Source organism: Phacochoerus africanus, chromosome 10 (assembly GCF_016906955.1).
Source record: "Phacochoerus africanus isolate WHEZ1 chromosome 10, ROS_Pafr_v1, whole genome shotgun sequence".
NCBI lineage: Eukaryota > Metazoa > Chordata > Mammalia > Artiodactyla > Suidae > Phacochoerus > Phacochoerus africanus.
The window spans coordinates 130,256,723-130,278,358 of record NC_062553.1 but is presented as its reverse complement, the minus strand read 5'-3'; the positions used below and the strand labels follow the sequence as shown (position 1 = coordinate 130,278,358).

At 39.3% G+C, this 21,636-nt stretch overlaps 1 protein-coding gene and 1 non-coding gene across 7 annotated transcripts in view; both read right to left on the bottom strand.

Annotated features, from left to right (window-relative positions):
* The window catches only part of FAM13A (family with sequence similarity 13 member A), a 325,535-nt gene that overhangs the window by 109,512 nt on the left and 194,387 nt on the right, over positions 1-21,636 (bottom strand). The gene's annotated exons all lie outside the window — the stretch shown is intronic.
* Positions 7,800-7,905, bottom strand: LOC125110460 (U6 spliceosomal RNA). Its single transcript, XR_007130634.1, has one exon. It is a non-coding gene; the product is annotated as a U6 spliceosomal RNA (small nuclear RNA).

Sequence of the window (21,636 nt, the reverse complement as noted above, 5' to 3'; positions counted from 1 at the left end):
TTCCAGCCCTCCCAAATTCTTCACCAGAAAGTGTGAGTAATGATTTCAGATCAAGAGACGAGTAAAATTTACAGTTGCTTAGACTTCATAAAAAAGCTCTGCTTTTTTTCTTTAAAAAAGTGCATTTCTTCTAACAACAGAGGGACGGCAATTTCCTTGTAAAAAGTGGTTAAAAATAAATTTCTTTGAGACAACTTACATAATTGTTCTCCAACTTTCTGGGACAGGGAAAAATCCACATTTTTGCCAGATGGAATCTAAGTTAGTGATCACTGCCAATAAATAAGAGCTTGAGCACATTTTCCTGGAATGGGACTCCCCGGGCATGAATTTCTCCAAATATCCCTCGGGAGTTCAGATAATAGTGTTTCTGTTCTCACAAAATAAGTCATGTCCCACACACCAGCTGCTACCACACCTGAGATCAGCTGCCTGAGGCTGTCCCAGTGACTTTTCACCCTGCTAAATGCTATTTCCTGGCAGAGGAGAAGCAGGTTTCAGTGGGGTTTCCTTAGAGAAACGTCAACGTTGCTTCGTGGGATTCGGTAACGGCCCGGAAATCACAGTATTTGTATCCTGCAAACGGAAAACGAACCCTTGCTATTTTGGAGACGTGAATTACTGAGCGTAGCGCAAAACCTCTCGGGGCCAGTGCTCTGGCTGGTAAAATTAATTTATTTTAGCACAAAGGGGCATGCTTTGCTTTCAAGCAACTCAACAAATGAATCAGTGAAAATATATTAAGAAGGAAAACGGGAGAAAATAGTGACTATTTGTGTTGCCAAGAATAGGACACACCACACACACACACAAAATCACAACTAAAATAAATTAGTAAACAAAATAGAAACAGACTCACAGATACAGATAAAAAATTTGTGGTTACCCATGGGGAGAAGGAAGGGGGAGGGGCGAGATAGAGTAGAGGATTAAGAGGTAGAAACTGCTAAGTATAAAATAAGCTTGGAGTTTCCATCCTGGCTCAGTGGTTAACTAAGCCGACTAGTATCCATGAGGGCATGGGTTCGATCCCTGGCCTTGCTCCGTGGGTTAAGGATCTGGTGTTGCTGTGGCTGTGGTGTAGCCTGGCGGCTACAGCTCTGATTTGACCCCTAGCCTGGGAACCTCCATATGTGTGGGTGTGGTCCTAAAAAGACAAAAGACAAAAGAAAAAAAAGAGAGAAAAGCTGTATGGGCAGTTCCCATTGTGGCTCAGTGGAAATGAACCTGGCTAATTCCATGAGGACACAGGTTCGATCCCTGGCCCCACTCAGTGAGTTAAAGATCAACCACTGTTGTGAGCTGTGGTGTAGGTTGCAGGTGGGGCTTGGATCTGGCATTGCGGTGGCTGTGGTGTCGGGTGGCAGCTGCAGCTCCAGTTTGACCCCTAGCCTGGCAACTTCCATACGCCACACCTGGGCCCTGAAAAAAAAGAAAAAGGGAGTTCCCGTCGTGGCGCAGTGGTTAACGAATCTGACTAGGAACCATGAGGTTGCGGGTTTGGTCCCTGCCCCTGCTCAGTGGGTTAACGATCCGGCGTTGCCGTGAGCTGTGGTGTAGGTTGCAGATGCGGCTCGGATCCCGCGTTGCTGTGGCTCTGGCGTAGGCCAGTGGCTACAGCTCCGATTGGACCCCTAGCCTGGGAACCTCCATATGCCACAGGAGCGGCCCAAAAAAACAGCAAAAAGACAAAAAAAAAAGAAAAAGAAAAAGGAAAAAAAAAAAACCAAACCTACAAGGATATATTGTACAGCACAAGCAATATAGCCGGTTTTACAATAACTTTATAGCATATTTTTAAACTGCTATGTTGTACACCTAAAATTAATGTAACACTGTAAATCAACTATACCTTAATAAAAAAATACACAAACTTAAAAAAAAATCATAGTAGTGGTGCCTTAAAATGTCAACATCCTCAGAGCATTTTAAATGATCTTATTTTTGTTGTTGTTCTATTTCAGGGCCGCACCCGCGGCACATGGATGCTTCCAGGCTAGGGGTCCAATTGCAGCTACAGCTGCCGGCCTACACCACAGCCACAGCAACACAGGATCCAAGCCTCATCTGTGACCCACACCACCGTTCACAGCAACTCTGCATCGCCAAGCTGCTGAGCAAGGCCAGGGATCGAACCTGCACCCTCATGGATGCCAGTCAGGTTTGTTACTGCTGAGCCACAATGGGAACTCCTAAATGATCTGATTTTTAATAAGATCCTTTGGAATTCAGTGTCTCAGATAATGGGTCCCACTGCATTAAATAACTGTAGGTATCATATCTTTTCTTTCTAGGGCTATACATGGGTAGAGCATTATTAGAATTCATAGTAAATCCCCAAACTTTTTCCTCACTGAATTTTAGTGAAGAGATGTAGAAGCTGGACAAAGAAATTTTAAATAAATTAGGAAATAAACTAGTATTAAAAATAAATGTGTTACATACAGCTTTGCTACATAAAAGCAATGCCCCCCGAAGAGGCAATGCAACTAATTCATTATTTAAATAGATGAAGAAAATGCATTGAAAAGTGAATTTTAATTTCATAGTAAGTTTCTAAAATGTTACTTCAGCAAGACAACCCTAAAATACAAGTCAATCCAATTTGAAGAGTCTAGAAACAACCTAATGAAATATTTTTGAACAAATCTGAGGACTCCTGGAAATACTCTCAGCCTAGACTTCAAATCACAGATGTGAAACAGATAAATGGTATAGAATCTGGCCAAATCAAGGGATAAGTAAGATTACCTTAAATGAGATACTGTTCTCTCTCTCATCCCTGGTGAGTTCAATAGGAGTATCTGTTCTTTTCCACCCCTCTCACTGCTCCCCCCAATTGACATTTTTATCACTTAACTTCGGGATTGTAGCTTTCATAATAGGTTTTACTGATTTTGGTCGTTTCCACCCATAGATCCAGGTTGTACAGAACTCATCTTCCCGAAACACTGCTCTAATAATATCTAGAACCTTTGATTGCTCTTCATAGCTCAACAAAGAAAAATTCAAATTCTACACACACCACGGGGCCCTTCTACTCCTCCACATGCACGCATATTACCACTCTCACCTTCACACAAACTGGGGGTCCAGGCAGGCTGGACTGCTCTTGTCTACTGCTGCGTTCAGCTGTCCACTTTTTCCCTGTCCTGTGCCACATTTCTTCGAGCCTGGAATCCACCTCCTGACCCCATACCCACTCATTCAAACAAAACTCTGCCTTTCTAGGCTTCTCATATGCTGACCATTCTGGGGGCTTTATCCTCTTGAATGAATGAAGGCATAAATGTGAAGTCCAAAAAGGAGTTCGGCTGTCACTCTCTAGGTGATTTCTCCAAAACCTGGCAATTATATGTCTCCCTTGAAACATTTACCATCGTTTATTTAAAATACAACAAAAACGTTTTTTATTACAAATTATAAAATCTAGGCTCACCTAGAAAATTTAGAAAATATAGAGAAAAAGAACGTAAAAGTCAAACACAATTCCGTCACTTATGTAACTAGTATTTAATATGATTCTATATTTTTCCATTTTCTCTATTTATAATGATACATAAAGATGGCACAGTTTGAAGGTACTTAATGCCACTGAACGGATTAGCAATGAGATCCTGCTGTGCAGCCCTGGGAACTATGTCTAGTCACATGATGGAGCATGGCAATGGCAGAAAAAAGAATGTATACATGTATGTGTAACTGGGTCACCACGCTGTACAGTAGAAAAAAAATTGTATTGGGGAAATAACAATAAAAATTAAAAAATAAGCAAAAAATAAAATGGCTGAGATAGTAAATTTTATGTTCTATGTTTATTTTATCACAATAAAAATATGGGATTATGCAGCGTGTCCATTTTATAACATTAACTTTCATTTATAATCAGTAATATATTTCTGTGACATTTCTAATCCTCAAAACATATATTTTTTTAGTGGCCGCACCTGCGGCATATAGAAGTTCCTGGGCCAAAAACTGAATCTGATCCACAGCTATGACCTATGCCACAGCTGTGGCAATGCCAGATCCTTTAACCCACTGTGCCATGCTGGGGATTGAACACATACCTCTGCAGCGACCCAAGTGGCTGCAGTTGGATTCTTAACTGAGTCATAGTGGGGTTACCAAATCCTCAAAAATATTTTTTATGCTTGTCTTACCATATTTTTATCCACGGTAATAGGTTGAATCATTTGTCTCAAGTAGTGACTGCTAGATTTCTCCACTGGGAAAGAAGCTTCCCCCTTTGTAATGAGAAATTATCTGTGAGATGATAACTTGAGACAGAAAATTTAGATTCCAGATGTTTGAGCATGTATTTTGAAAACAGAGCCAGGGCTTGCTGATGAATTGGTTGAGAAAAGTACAGGAATCATAGGTTTTTGGCTTGAGTAACTAAATGGGTGAATGGTACAAATTATTGAGATGGGGAAAAATCTAGGTAAAAATAGGATTGACTTTTTTTTTTTTAAGGCAGGAGTGTAAATTAGGTGTTTTGTTTATGTAGATTGAATATGACATACTCATAAAATATCCAAGATGCTTGTCAGGTAGCCAATAGGTGAGGCCAGCCTCATGGGCTTATGAAATATGTGGTCCCACACTCAGAAAGCCCCATATTTGGTTGAATGCTCTGCTGTTGACATCTTGGAATTCTCCATAATTTCAAACAGAGGGCCTCACGTTTTCACTTTGCACTGGGGGCGGGGGAAAGTGCACCTCAAAATTAAGGAGCTTGCTCTGCCAATTGGATCTAACAATGGGAAGTATAACAGAGAGGTTAGAGCTGGAGGTATAATTTTGGAGGTTCTAAGAATAAAGATGGGTATTCAAAACTGTGAACCTGGATGAAAGGAACCAAGATTGAGCACAGTTTGAGAAGAGGTCAGAGGACTGAGCCCTGTGTACTGCAACCTTGGGAGGTCTGGAAAAGAAGACAAATTTTACAAGTAGAACTAGGAAAGGATGTCCGATAAGACCAGAGGAAAACCAGGAGAGTGTAGCACTGCAGAAGCAAAGTAAAGAAAGTGCTTCAAAACCGAGTCATGAGCTGGGTCAAATCCTGCTGAGAGATGGAGTAAGATGAGAACAGGAGACTGACCTTTAGATTTGGCAAGATGGAGACTGTTATTGTCCTTGACAAGAACAAGTTCAGTGGTGTGTGGGCTGAAGAAAGAATGAGAGGAAAGGCTATGAAGACAGCAAGTACATATAATCTTTTCCCAGAGATTTGCTCTAAAAGAGAAGAGCGGTATCATTTATAAAAAGGGATTAAAAAATATTGAGAGCTATTGTAAAATGTTTCTATGTTGATGGCAAGAACTCGGAAGGGTGAAACTGTTGTCACAGATGAAGGAGGTGGTAATTTTAATTAGTCCTTGACTGAGATGAAATGGGGTTCAGGGTACCAGCACAGGAGCTGACCTCAGAGAGGTTCAAGTTCAGTTCACCCACTGTGAAAGGAGAGAAGGCAGAGTGGAAGGATACAGATATGGATACACTGGTAGATTTGGGAGGAAGGAAGATAACAGCAGTCTTTCCTGATTGCTCTGTGACATAGGATAAAATCTTTGGATGGTGCTGTAATATTTTATAAATCCAGGCCATGCTTATTTATCTACTAAACTGAAGTTCATGTTTTTAGAAAACAAAGGTAGCAAGAGAAGAGAAGAGCTAGGATGTTTAGCTTTCCCTCCTTACCATCAGACTCAGATGTTTGATGAGGGAACCAAGAAGACAATTCAATGGGAAAGGAATAATCTTTTCAGAAAATGGTGCTGGGACGAATGAGTATCCACATGCAAGAGAATGAAGTTGGACCTTACCTCCCACCGTATGTAAAAATTAAAGTGGGTGAAGAAATATCGAAACATAAAACTCTTAGAAGAAAATCACGGTGATAAATCTTTATGACCTTTGATCAAGCCATGGTTTCTTAGGACACCAAAATCATAAACAACAACAACAACAAAGATTAATTGGACTTCATAAAAAATAAAAAAATTTGTGCTTCAAATGACATTATTAAAAAAGTGAAAAGAGAACCCACAGAGTGAGAAAACATTTGAGGGAGTTTCCGTCATGGCTCAGTGGTTAACAAATCCAACTAGGAACCATGAGCTTGTGGGTTCAATCCCTGGCCTTGCTCAGTGGATTGAGGATCCGACATTGCCGTGATCTGTGGTGTAAGTTGCAGACACAGCTCGGACCTGGAGTAGCTGTGGCTGTGGCTGTGGTGTAAGCCAGTGATCACAGCTCTGATTAGACCCCTAGCCTGGGAAGCTCCATATGCCACGGGTGGGGCCCTAGGGAAAAAAAAAAAAAGACAAAAAGACAAAAAAAAATTGAAAATCATATATCTGATAAGAGTTAGTATCTAGAACATATAAAGAACACTTCCAACTCAATAAGAAAATAACAAATAAGACAATTTATGAAAGTGGAAAAAGGATCTGAATTGACATTTCTCCAAAGTAGATAGAGAAATGGCAAATAAACACATGAAAAGATATGCAACGTCATTAGTCATTAGGGAAATACAAAAACCACAATGAGATACCATTCTATATTCAGCAGGACGATTATAATAAAAAAGATAGACAATAGCAGGTGTTGGTAAGAATGTGGAGAAACTAGAAACATCAGAAATTGTTGGTGGGGATGTAAAATGAATCAGCCACTTTGAGAAAGCTTAGCAGTTCTTCAAAAAGTTAAACACGGAGTTACCATATGATAACCCAGCAGTTCCAGCCCTAGGCATATACCCAAGAGAACTGAAAGCACATGTCCATAGAAAGGCTTCTATACACATGCTCATACCAGCATTATTCACCATAGTTCCACAGTAAAAGCAACCCAACCCGATGTCTATCGACTGATGAATAAAAAAACGTGGTATGTACATACAATGGGATATTATTCAGTCACGAAAAGGAATGAAATACTGATCCCTGCTGTGACATGGATAAACTTTTAAAATGTATGCTAAGTAAAAGAAGCCAGGCCAAAAGGATAGATATCCGGTGATTTCATTTACACGAAATGTCAAGAGTCAGTGGGATCTTCCTAGAGAAGATGAAAAGCGATCATTGACAAAGGGGCACAAGGACCTTTGAGATGAAGAGAACATGTTAGCAAAGATAAAGATGTGAAACCACGCCAGACATTTGGGTGATGTGGTTACAGTGTAGCCTGTGGAAGAGTAAGTCAGGAAGATAAGATGAACCAGATTTTTAGAGGTTTTTAATGACCTGACATTTATTCAGTAGGTCCTTCTTGCTTTTCTAGCACATCTGTTATGCCATTTTTAACCAGCCCTTGCATTTTATATCCCTGTTAACCACATAGAAGTTTGTCTCTCTTAATGGCCTGGGAGATCCTAAAGATTAGAGACCACACTTTAGTTCTCTTTGGCTTCTCAGGGCCCAGTGCAAAATGTGCCGTAGAAAGAATGCGCCCGATAAGGGTTTGTTGACTTTGAATTACTAAAATAAATTCACTTAAGACCACAGCAGTCCAGATATACCCTGATGATTCATATGCTTCTAGAAATGATCTGCAAACATGATCATAAATTCATCATGACCTACCTTCTTATTCACCAACCAAACTATAAGTAGAGTGTAGAAAAAAAATTAAACTTAAATTTGCGCTCCACTGGAAGGCCACAATTTGAATAGAGCAAATGTATGGAGTGGCAGATTTTGGTGACTGGGTAAGCCATTTGCTTTTGAGTAATCAAAATAATTAGAGAAATATCAGAGAATTTCATTTTTCAATTAATTAAGTAATGTATTTAAAATATGGAACGCTTCACGAATTTTGTGTCATCCTTGAGCAGGGGCCAAGCTGATCTTCTCTGTGTCATTCCACTTTTAGTATATGTGCTGCCGAAGTGAGCACAGAGAAGTTCATTTTAAATTATGGGAATAAAAGGAGACTGAAATTAAACACTGAAAATACATTTCATAGTTATTCAGCTTATATGAAATCGTTTCTCTAAGATGACTTTAGAATATTCATCCTGGGAGCTAGCATTGATTAAGAATAGATTAGAAAACTATCCGTAGAAAGAGTTTGATATTTTTTTTGTAATCCAGTCTGGGGGCTTGGGGACTTTTTCAAACCTCCGCTTCTATTCATCTTTGCTATGAGGGCCAGAGAGTTTATCACTAGGCCCTTCACAAAGTGGTTTTAAACTCTCTTTCCGTATATGGGAGTTACTGCAGGAAACCTTGCGGAGTCAGCAGCACATTTATATTTGGTAATTTTTCCAAGCATGTTGTACACGAAACGGTTATGAATCTTGTGGCCAGGAATCCTCACTCATTTCAGCTTCACTAGTTGGTTAAAAATCCTGAAACTTTTTTTGAAGGAGCAGAGAGTGAAACACCACAGGGAACACACACAAATTCAGGAAGTCATCAGGTTTCCTTTATGAAGTGCAAACACAGGATAATGGTGGCTGCTTTCTGCTGCTGGCTGCACTTCAGAAATGAAGATCGTATTGAATTGCTCGAGCGAATAGACTGGACGTCTTGAAGGACAATGGGTGCAGTGAATATTGTTGAGGATTGATTCACTATCAATATGATGGGAAGCCTGAATCTTGGGAGATGTCCTATTGTAACATGAGACTAAAAAACAAAGTGTCATTCGGCAATCATCACAAGGCACACTTTCTGGCGCAAGGGTAGGGAGCTGCACAGAGGTGTGATGAACCTCATAAAACAATGAACCTCTGCTACATAAATAAGCAGCACATGACAAATAGGAAGGTGATAGATGTCAGGGCCAGAGCCCTCAGGGTCAGATGCACAGAGATGAAGTGGGGATGATTAGAGGGCACAGCTGTTTGGAGTTGTGTGGCACTTCCAAGAGTGGGCAGTACAGGCTTACCTGGGGTGAGCATTTTCCAGGGACCTCAAGAAAGAAAATTGAGACATACGATTCTCCTATTTTAGAATCAGACCTCAACCTCAGAAAGGTTTAAGTCAGCTGAGACGGAGTAAGTAGAATTTACATGCAAATGAAGCACATGTAATAATATCACAAGAATAACGACTCTGGCAACAGCAGCCAAGTATGTGCCTGCTAGGTACTGTTGCAGATGCCAAAAACCACATAAGACAGAGTCCTCTACTCGAGGAGGTCACCATCAGGTTGAATCAAGGAGTGTAAAGACATGAAAAGGAAGGAAATAACTAGAAAATAATCCAAATATATGTTAACTTCATCCTGGCAACTACGTGATCTTGGATAATTCGCCTAACTCAATAAATAGCTGTGAAGTGAATAATCTTTTCAGATTCATGGTCTCTTCAACTGAGATTACTTTTCAGATGTGAAATTCTTTTTATAGGGTTACCTGACAAAACTGTGATATAGACAAAAATGGTACATATAGGGTTATTATAATTTTTTTTGAGCCCTGACACTCAGGAGGTTCCCTAGCTTGGCTATTATAAATAATACTGCAAACATGGGACTGCAGATTATCTCTTTGGGAGAGGATTTCATAGAAATATCCAGAAGCAGGACTGCTAGATCACTTGGGAATTCTATTTTTATTTTTTGAGGAAGCAGCACACTCTTTTTCTTAATGGCCATAGCAACTTACATTCCCACCTACAATAAACAAGAGTTCTCTTTCCTCTACACCCTCACCAATGCTTGTTATCTCTTGTCTTTTTGATGACAGTTATCCTAACAGATGTGGTTTTACCTTGCATTTCCCTGATGATTAGTGATACTGAATACCTTTTCATAGATCTGCTGACCATTCATAGGCCTTCTTTGAAAAAAGGTGCATTCAAGTCCTTTGTCCAGTTTAATATGGTTATTTATTAATTTTGCTATTGAGTTGTATGAGTTCCTTATACATTTTGGATCGCAACCCCTCCTCAGGTATACAGATACACTTTTTCCCATTCCACAGTTTGCCTTTTCATTTTGTTGATGGTTTCCTTCGCCATGCAGAAGCGTTCTAGTTTGATATAGTCTCACTCGTTGGTTGTTTTTGTTGCCTATGCTTTTAGAGTTGTATCAAAAAAAAATCATTGCCAAGACTGAGGTCAAGGAGCTTTCCCCCCAAAGTTTTCTTCAGGCAGTTTTATAGTTTCAGGTTTTACATTTAGGTCTTTAATCCATTTTAAGCTAAGTGTCTTTTTTTTTCCCTTTTTCATCTGTGGTGGTGACATATGGAAGTTCCTGGGCCAGGGGTAGAATTCAACCTATGCCACAGCTTTGGCAACATCTGACCTTAACCCACAGCACTATAGCAGGAACTCCTCAAGCTAATTTTTTTAGTGTAATACAGGGAATCCAATTTCATTCTTTTCATGTGGATATCTAATTTTCCCAGCACCATTTATTGAGGAAACATTGTAACATAGTTTGATAGCAGAAATGCAATGCCTCCAGCTTTGTTTTTCTTTCTCAGGATTGCTTTGAATAATTTGGGCTTTTGTGTTTCCATGCAAATTTTAAAATACTGTGTTTGGGTTCTGTGAAAAATGTCCTTGGTAATTTGATAGGGATTGCACCGAATTTGTAGATTGCCTTGGGTAGTATAGCCATTTTGACAATATTGATTTTGCCAATACAAGAGCATGGTATATCTTTCCTTCTGTTTGTTCATCTTTGATTTCTTTTATCAGCATCTTATAGTTTTCAGAGTATAGGTCTTCTGTCTCTTTAGGTATGTTTATTCCTAGGGATTTTTTTTTTCTTTTTGATTCAATGGTAAATGGGATGGTTTCCCTAATTTCTCTGTTAGTATATAGAAGTATAGTCAATTTCTGTGTATTAATTTTGTATTCTGCAACTTTACCAAATTCAATGATAAGCTCTAACAGTGTTCTGGTAGTGTCTTTAGGTTTTTCTAGGTATAGTATCATGTCACCTGCAAACAGTGATTGTTTTACTTCTTTTTCAACTTAGATTCCTTTTAGTTCTTTTTCTTCTCTGATTGCCATTGCTAGGACTTCCAAAACTATGTTGGATGGTAGTGGTGAGAGTGGACATCCTTACGTTCCTGATCTAAGTAGAAATGCTTTCAGTTCTTCAACATTGAGAATGATGTTAGCTGTGGATTTGTCCTATATGGCTTTTATTACATTGAGGTAGGTTCCCTCTATGCCCACTTTCTGGAGAGTTTTTAATCAGATACAGGTATCGAAATTTGTCAAATGCTTTTTTTTTTTTGCATCTATTGAGATGATCATATGGTTTTTATTCTTCAGTGTTGTTGATGTGGTGTATCACACGAACTGATTTGTGGATATTGAAGAATCCTTGCATTCCTAGGATAAATGCCACTTGATCATAGTGTATGATTCTTATAATACATATTTGGATTTGGTTTGCTAATATTTTATTGAGGACTTTTACATCTACCTTCAACAGTGGTATTGGCCTGTAATTTTCTCTCTCTCTTTTTTTTTTTTTAGTGTGGTATATATAAAAGAATGGAATCAGAATACTAACACCATACACAAAATTAAACTCAAAATGGATTAAAGACCTAAATATAAAGCCAGATACCATAATACTCCTAGAGGAAAACACAGGTTTTGAATGCTCTTTGACATAAATAACTGCAACATCTTATTGGATCTACCTCCTAGAAAAAAGGTCAAATAAAAATAAAAATAAACCAATGGGACCTAATTAAACTCAAAAGCTTCTGAACAGCAAAGAAAACCATTAAAAAAATGAAAAGACAACCCAAAGAATGGGAGAAAATCTTTGCAAATGATGCAACAGACAAGGGCCTAAGTTCCAAAAAGTACAAACGACTCATACAACTCAATAACAAAAACAGCAACAAAAAACAAAGAACCCAATCAAAAAAATGGGCAGAAGACCTAAATGGACATTTCTCCAAAGAAGACATGCAGTTAGCTAGTAGGCACATGAAAAGATGCTCGACATCACTAATTATTAGAGACATGCAAATCAAAATTACAACGAGGTACCTCCTCAAACCGGTTAGAATGGCCATCATTAACGAGTCAACAAGTAACAAATGCTGGAGAGGGTGTGAAGAAAAGGGAACCCTCCTACACTGTTGGTGGGAATGTAAATTGTTACAAACACTATGGAAAAGAGTATGGAGGTTCTTCAGAAAACTAAATACAGAATTACCATATGATCCAGCAATCCCACTCCTGGGCACATATCTGGACAAAACATTCATTCAAAAAGATACATGCACCCCTATGTTCACTGCAGCACTATTCACAACAGCCAAGACATGGAAACAACCTAAATGTTCATTGACAGATGAATGGATTAAGATGTGGTATATACACTCAAGAGAATACTACTTAGCTATAAAAAAGGACAAACAATGCCATTTGCAACAACATGCACACAACTTGAGATTTTCATTCTAAGTGAAGTAGATCAGAAAGATAAAGACACACAACTTATACAACCCAACAGCAAAAAAGCCAATCAATCAATGGAAAAATGGGCAAAAGACCTGAATAGACATTTCTCCAAAGAAGATACACAGATGGCCAGCAAACACATGAAAAAATGCTCAACATCGCTGATTATAAGAGAAATGCAAATCAAAACTACCATGAGATACCACCTCACACCAGTCAGAATGGCCATCATTCATAAGTCCACAAATAACAAGTGCTGGAGGGGGTGTGGAGAAAAGGGAACCCTCCTGCACTGTTGGTGGGAATGTAAACTGGTATAGCCACTATGGAGAACAGTTTGGAGATACCTTAGAAATCTATACATAGAACTTCCATATGACCCCGCAATCCCACTCTTTGGGCATATATCCAGACAAAACTCTATTTAAAAGAGACACATGCACCCGCATGTTCATTGCAGCACTATTCACAATAGCCAGGACATGGAAACAACCCAAATGTCCATCGACAGATGATTGGATTCGGAAGATGTGGTATATATACACAATGGAATACTACCCAGCCATAAAAAAGAATGACATAATGCCATTTGCAGCAACATGGATGGAACTAGAGAACCTCATTCTGAGTGAAATGAGCCAGAAAGACAAAGACAAATACCATATGATATTACTTATAACTGGAATCTAATATCCAGCACAAATGAACATCTCCTTAGAAAAGAAAATCATGGACTTGGAGAAGAGACTTGTGGCTGCCTGATGGGAGGGGGAGGGAGTGGGAGGGATCGGGAGCTTGGGTTTACCAGACACAATTTAGAATAGATTTACAAGGAGATCCTGCTGAGTAGCATTGAGAACTTTGTCTAGATACTCATGTTGCAACAGAACAAAGGGTGGGGAAAAAAATGTAATTGTAATGTATACATGTAAGGATAACTTGATCCCCTTGCTGTACAGTGGGAAAATAAAAAAAAAGAAAGAAAGATAAAGACAAATATCATATGATATCCCTTATATATGGAATCTAGAATCTAAAATATGGCACAAATGATTCTATCTACAAACAGAAATAGATCATGGTCACGGAGAGCAGACTTGTGGTTTCCAGGGTGGGGGGCTGGGATGGATGGGGAGTTTGGGGTTAGTAGATGCAAACAGTTACATTTGGAATGGATAAGCAATGGGGTCCTACTGTACAGCACAGGGAACTATGCTCCATCTCTTGAGTTGGAATGTGATGGAAGACAGTAGGGAGAAAAAAGAATGGACATACATATATGACGGGGTCTCTCTGCTGTACAACAGAAATTGAAGAAACATTGTAAATCAACTATACTTTAATAAAAAAGTGATAAGTCTGGTAGAATATGTAATCAAACTCATGATAACATTTATTTCCTGGAGAAGGGGGGGGGGCAATTAGAATTGTAGAGCAAGAGAGTCAATGGGAACTATAGTCTTAGCCAGTGGTATTTTGTATTTTTCTAAGAAGGATGCATTTCTCACATAATTCAAAAGTATTGAAAAATGGAATAAACAGACAAGACTTTTAGAATGTGATGATTCTTTCAGTCCAAACATGCTATCCCATGGAAAGATTTGTTTTTACTACATATTGACAAGTGATTTATTGTAGTTTTCCTCATTTATCCATCAAATAAAGAACACCTCTAAACATAAACAAATACATTTCAATTCTATATTCTTCATATTACTTTAGGTAAAAGATTGGCATAATGGTAGCCGTTATTCCTAATAGAGAAAATGAAAGCATTTTAATCACTCTTGACTGCTCTCTTCGTCTAAGAACCAAGTACAAAACTTTTATTAATTGTCAACATGTCTACAGGACACTCACCTACAGGAAAGGCAACCATGAATGTCTATTCACACAGAACTAGATTGGATAACATTTCTGCTTATGAACAATGGACCTATCTTGTGTGTGTGTGTGTGTGTGTGTGTGTCTCAATCTCAAGATGTTGGAGCTTCTCTTTTCTGTTTCTACTTCTCCCTGAAATACTTCAATCAACTTTTGATTACAGCACAATAAACCACAACCTGAAATTATTCCAAGAATGAAAACACAAAGAGTTTTGCTTTCTCTTCCGTTCCCTCCTTATGAGTCACCTTTCACGAGGACCTGACCTTTATTCCTGCCACATGTTGTCCTAGTTGATGAAAAGTACAAAGGAACAAATTCTCCTAAAACGTCACAAGCACAACTCTCTGCAGAGAGCAGCTACTTATAACAATAGTTATATGTCAGCAATTCACAATCAAGTGACTTTCTTGTGAAAGAATATCCACTTCTCCTTACCCCAAACCTTTTCTGTATTTGTATTTTTAAATTTTTAATGGTTTTTATTTTTTCCATTATAGCTGGTTTACAGTATCCTGTCAATTTTCTACTGTACAGCAAAGTGACCCAGTCACACATACATATATACATTCTTTTTCTCACATTATCCTCCATCATGGTCCATCCCAAGAGACTAGATATAGTTCCCAGTGCTATACAGCAGGATCTCATTATTTATTCATTCCAAATGCAATAGTTTGTATCTATTGACCCAAGATTCCCAGTCCATCCCACTCCCTCCCACTCCACCTTCTTGGCAACCACAAGTCTGTCCTCCAAGTCCATGAGTTTCTTTTCTGTGGAAAGGTTCATTTGTGCCATATATTAGATTCCAGATATAAGTGATATCGTATGGTATTTGTCTTTCTCTTTCTGACATACTTCACTGAGTATGAGAGTCTCTAGTTCATCCATGTTGCTGCAAATGGCATTATTTTGTTCTTTTTTATGTCTGAATAGTATTCCATTGTGTATATACACCACATTTTCTTAATCCATTCATCTGTTGATGGACATTTAGGTTGTTTCCATGCCTTGGCTGTTGTGAACAGTTCTGTAATGAACATATAGGTGCATATATCTTTTTCAAGGAAAGTTTTGTCTGGATATATGCCCAAGAGTGGGATTGCTGGGTCATACAGTAGTTCTATATTTAGTTTTCTGAGGTACTGTCATACTATTTGCCATAGTAGTTGTACCAATTTACATTCCCACTGTATTTGTATTTGTGAAAACAGTGTTATTGAGGTATATTTTACATATTATAAAACCTACCACTTTAAGTGTACAGTGCAATGATTTTTCATAACTTTACCATGTGGTATAAACTACCACCATTGATTAGTTTCAGAACATTTTTATTTCCCCAAATAAGGTCCCTCAAGGCACATACAGTTAATATCCTGCACATGCACAATCCCCTTCGGCTTCTCAGTCACAACTCTTACTTTCTGGTTCTAGAAATTTGCCTTTTCTGGACATTTCATATAAATGGAATCATACACTAAAGGTTTCTTGAGTCTTCACTCGGACTTTACAGAACCAAACTAGAAATTTGCCTTTGGCCTTTAGGAAAATCACACATTTAAGGAAAATTTATAACCTTTCAAATAAAACATTACAATAAATACTGTTTAATACCTAAAAGACTAAAAATATCAATCTTCTTCTTTAAGTTATAAAATTAAATTCTGAAAGTCAACATAGAACATCATAGAACAAAAACATGAAAAGAAGAGACATGAAAAAAATGATCATTTATCTATTGCACACATTGAAATAGATCATTATCTAGATGGCGAAACAGACACCTGTACATATATCACTGTAGCTTCAAGTCATTTTAACACCTTAAACTTTACATACAGTACGTACATATCTTTTCCTTTTCCTTTTATTCCCCCAGCCACATCTGCAGCACATGGAAGTTTACAGCCCAGAGATCGAATCCGAGCTGGAGCTGCAACCCACACCATAGCTGCAGCAACACTGGATCCTTAACCCACAGTGCCTGGGGCCAGGGATGGAACCGGTACTTCCACAGAGACAAGCTGGATCATTAACCACTGCACCACAGTGGGAACGCCTCCTTTTATTCTTTGAGGATGGATGTGTAACTTTCCCTTCCAGGAAAAACTTTAAATGGCCTATTTATTAATAAGCTAGTTAATATCTACAATTTAGTTTCTGTGTAACGGATAAGCAAAGATCTTTCTCAATATTTTTAAAAGGAGCAAGATAAGATTACTACATGTAGGAAGAAGGACTGACATACTCCAGTCTTGCTGGACAGGGGCGCACCTGCCCAACCTCATTCTCATTTCTGGGTGTGCCTCTGACCCACCAAACTTGTGCACCGTATTTACACTGGGGAGAAAGACAGGCATTTACTCCTTTAAAGCAGACATTTCAGGTTCAAAGTCACACCTTCCTGTTTACTGTGAATTTTGGTAATACAAATATTTTGATTAAAAAAGAATTCTTAACAATATTTTAGGAATTGTCGCTCGCTGCCAGTTTTAGATGATTAGCTAAATGCTTTCATTGGGATAAAGTGAACCTGTCACAAAGCACTTCTTTCCTTGTCTGGGAATCCAGTATACAACAGTTCCACTGAGCTCTAAAAAAAATCAATGCAAAGCTTTTTTTTTAACTAAAGCATACTTGATTTACAAGGTTGTGCCAATTTCTGCTGTACAGAAAAGTGACATATATATATATATACACACACACATATATATGCATATATATATTATTTTTCTCATATGATATAGTTATTCTTAAGCTTTCCTCATGAAGCCTATCTAATCATAAGAGAAAGGTTCTATGAAAATGGATGCAACCAGAGACTCTCATACTGAGTGAAATTAAGTCAGAAAGAGAAAGACAAATACCATATGATATCACTCATATCTGGTATCTACTATACAGCACAAATGAACCTTTCCACAGAAAAGAAAATCATGGACTTGGAGAATAGACTTGTGGTTGCCTGGGGGAAAGGGGAGGGAGTGGGATGGATTGGGAGCTTGGGGTTAATGGATGCAAACTATTGCTCATGGAATGGATTAACAATGAGATCCTGCTGTGTAGCACTGAGAACTATGTCTAGATACTTACAACGCAGCACCGCAATGGGAGAAAAAATTATGTATACATGTATGTGTAACTGGGTCCCCATGCTGTACAGTGGGGAAAAAAAAAAGTGTGTTGGGGGAAATAACAATAAAGAATAAATTAAAAAAAGAAAAAAGATTGTTTATAATGATTACATCCTCAATGCCAATTTTAGACAGCTATAGAAATAAAGGAAAATATTACTCATCTAAATAAATAATTTTTCAAGAGAGAAGTCAGCCAATAAGCAATAAATGAGAGCGTACATCTCTTTGAACTATCAAAACACCACATTTTAAAATGTGTTACTCCTTTAGGCTTTCCTTTTTACTGCCGCTATCTGAAGAGGAGATAAATAACGAACACTTGCTGGTAAAAATTCATATTTCTACTACCTATCAAGAAGCAACAGGACCATATATAAGATTGGCAATTAAGAAGAAAATAAAAAGTCAGTCAACCTGGGAAAAAACACTGAACACGGTCTAAACTCTAAAAATTTCAAATTATCAAGAACACATCGTTAGCCAAAAACCACTTCTCAAAGCCTTGGAAATCAAACCAACTATTGAAAAATCATAGGCCACTTCATCATTCTGGACATTTCAGTACCAAAGGTTCTTTCTTGGCTTTATCTTTGCTGTCAACTGATATGGCAACTGTTATGTATAAATGTGTTGTAATAATTTTCAGAAGTACAAACAGAATGACTTCTTTTGTTCTGTAAAGTAAATCAAACTTACCAGACCATAGGTCAAACAAGAATAGATTTTGCTGAATTATGTTTTTTCTTTTAATAAGAGCAATTAAAAAAAAATAAATCAACACTATGAAAAAGTCGGATGAATGCTTCTTGACAATTCCTTGGAAAAGAGGTGGGAAGCCAGAGCAAATAACATATGAGAGCCCAAGGCATAACAATGTACTTAACACACAGGCTTAACTTTGTGGTCATAACCTCAGTGACCAATAAACGGTGAAGGAGAAAAATGGAAAATTCCCTGAGAGAAGACGGAGAGGAAGTTGCGTGTGTGTGTGTACAAAACACACCCACACTTTATCATCTAATTTAAAATTTATGAACTAACCAATAACTTGGTCTAAAAAGTAACTGCAAGTGAAAATGGCTTTATGAGTTCATTTATGAAATAAAAATGGGCCTCATAATCTATTCTGTCACTTTAAAGACTCATAGAGGAGTTAAAATTTATTTTTAGTTAAATTTATTTATTGTAATTATCTCCACTTCTCTCTCTTTTTTTTTTTGGGGGGGGGGCGGGGTCTTTTTAGGGCCGTACCTGCGGCATACGGAGGTTCCCAGGCTAGGGGTCCAATCAGAGCTCTAGCTGCTGGCCTACACCACAGCCACAGCAACACGGATCCGAGTCGTGCCTGCGACCTGCACCACAGCTCATGGCAACATCTGATCCTTAACCCACTGAGCGAGGCCAGGGATTGAACCCATGTCCTCATAGATGCTAGTCGGGTTCGCTAATCGCTGAGCCACGATGGGAACTTGGATCTCCACTTGCTTTGATAATTTGTCATACAATATATTAAGAGGTATACACAAAAATTGGAAGTAAAAATCTCTGCACAGACGCTAGAGACTTACGGACAGAGACAAGAGACTGAATGAGTTTCCGCATGGCAGAGGGACTGAGGTTTGCCATGGAGGGTGTTGCTCTATCTTAACCTTTAAGGTTGCCCAGTGGGAAGAAGTCAGTTCTTCAGGACTGTACTTAAAAAATTATAAAGTATAAAAGGAATTAAAAAATCCTAGTATGCTTTTGTTTTCACTGGATATATGCTAATCAGAGGGACAGACAGAGCCTTGAGCAATGCTAGCTGAACAATCTCACCTCTTGAGTTGTGTCTCTGAAACACACATTCACCCTCCAAATAGGAAGGTGAATGTTTCTTGTTGCCTTTAGAAGCAGGGACCTGTTTTTTTTTTTCTCTGCTTTTCTGAGTGGATGAAGAACAATAATAATAATAATAAAAAAAACAAAATACCTTTGAAATTTTCTTTCCACTATTTCACTCAAGGCATTCTTGGCATAACTAAAAAGTAATTTGGGAAAATAGCATGTCCACTAGCTCTTGTCACCTGGCTATACATGGCCCTGCTTTTTAAAATAGAGAAGCACATTTTGAAAGGCCCGGTGTTTCGTATCTGTGCCTTTGATTCTCTTCTGGATGTTTCCTCCCTGACTGATGCTGGTTCCCATACATCCCTGCACCACAACCTCAGGAGCCGCGGGTCCCAGAGCGTGCATGTGGAACAGGGGATGTGATGGGTCTCAACCTGGTTTCTGGATTCCCTTCCGGGGGGGTCCTTGCTCTTTATCTCCTAGCTTGGAACATCGGCTGCTTTCTCTCCATGGACGCTACATGCACATGACCTGCCTACATTTCATTCACTAAAATATCATAATACCCCACATGATGCAAAACACACAAGCGGAAAGAACCCTGAGCCCTTGTGGACCAAGTCCACTCCACTGAGCAACAACAGCTATTATTCCCTCCCTTCTCTTCCACGCACACACCTGCCCGCACCTGCTGGTCCTCAGTGGTGGGAGGCTCCCGTTTGCACAGGGTCACCCTCGTGGCCTCCTGGCTGGTCTCCCTGCACCTTTTACTGCTCCTGTGAATCCTTCCTTCTGCACAGCTGCTGTGGATCTTTTATAAAGTGCAAATTTGCTTATATCATCTGTTTTCTGGCTCATAGTCCTGTCATCACCCTCCAGCATTTTTAAGAGAAAATCCAAACTCCTGAACATGGGATTCTGTTGGTCACAACCAGACCTATTCATCTTTGTCCCTTCCCCCACCTCTGGCCCCTCCTCCTTCCTCTGCTTGGAACTGCAGACGTCCTGACTTTTCTCGCTGCACTTGCACTTGTCCTGCAGGTTGTCCTCACCACCCTGCACGTCCGTGCACACGTGGCTGTTTTTTCCAAGCGCGCCCTTATCTTGATAGCCCTGCCCGGTATCCTAACCAGCCTTGGTTCAAAAGTCACCCTCTTTCTGAAACCTCGGACCCTTCTCTCCCCACGTGGTTGGTGCCCTTCCTCTGTCCTCACACAGTAACCTGCTGGCTGTTTTTGAGGGGTCTTAAGAGGAGCACTTGAGGGAAACTTGGGGGGGGGAGGGATAAATCAGGAGTTTGAGATGAATACATAAACACTACTACATATAAAATAGATAACTAACAAGGACCTGCTGTACAGCACAGGGAATGCTACTTATTCTCTGTAATAATCTACGTGAGAAAAGAATCTGAAAAATAACGGATATGTGTGTGCATATAACTGAATCATTTTGATGAACACCTGAAACTAATACAACATTTCAAGTCAACTGTACTCCAATACAACTTAAAAAAAAAAAAAAAAAGAGGAGCATTTGAATCTTATGCATGACTTTACCACCAGCCCCTTTCACCGTCCATGCCAGGTATGTAACAGGCACTTAGTTAATGTACATGTAAAGATAATTAGTGAATTTTTATTCACTTATCCTCTGTCTCCCCAAGGGTAGGACTTAGGTTTCATTTTCTAAATCGCCAGCACCTGGGCAAGTAAACGCCACATTACTAGAGCTCAGTAAAAGGAGAACTATTGAGGGAACTCACACTGTACCAGCCACCAAGCTCTTCCAATCCAGCCTGCAGGCTGATGGAAGGTTGGTTTTCCAATACACCAACTTACCATGGTTCCCATCACGTTCCCCTACCCCCCTGGAACTTTCCCTGGCTTCCCGTTACCTGGAGGAAGAAGCCAAGCTTCCCTCCTTCAGTTTTTCTGCACAGAAATGCTCTTATGTTGACCTTCAAAGTCTCTCTTCTCCCTGCCTTCTTGGCTCAATTCAGGCTGCCCCTGCCTGTGCAAACTAAAATAGTCTTTGGATCAGTCTAATATATCAACCTATTTTCATTTCTTTTTTTTTGTTTGTTTGTCTTGTTTTTTGGTCTTTTCTAGGGCTGCACCTGCAGCATATGGAGGTTCCCAGGCTAGGGGTCTAAACGGAGCTGCAGCCATTAGCTCACGTCACAGCCACAGCAACGCAGGATCCGAGCCGTGTCTGCGACCTACACCACGGCTCATGGCAACGTCGGATCCTTAACGCACTGAGCGAGGCCAGGGATCAAACCCGCAACCTCATGGTTCCTAGTCGGGTTCGTTAACCACTGTGCCACGACGGGAACTCCTGTTTTCGTTTCTCAATACCCCCATTTACTAGAGTCAAAGTGA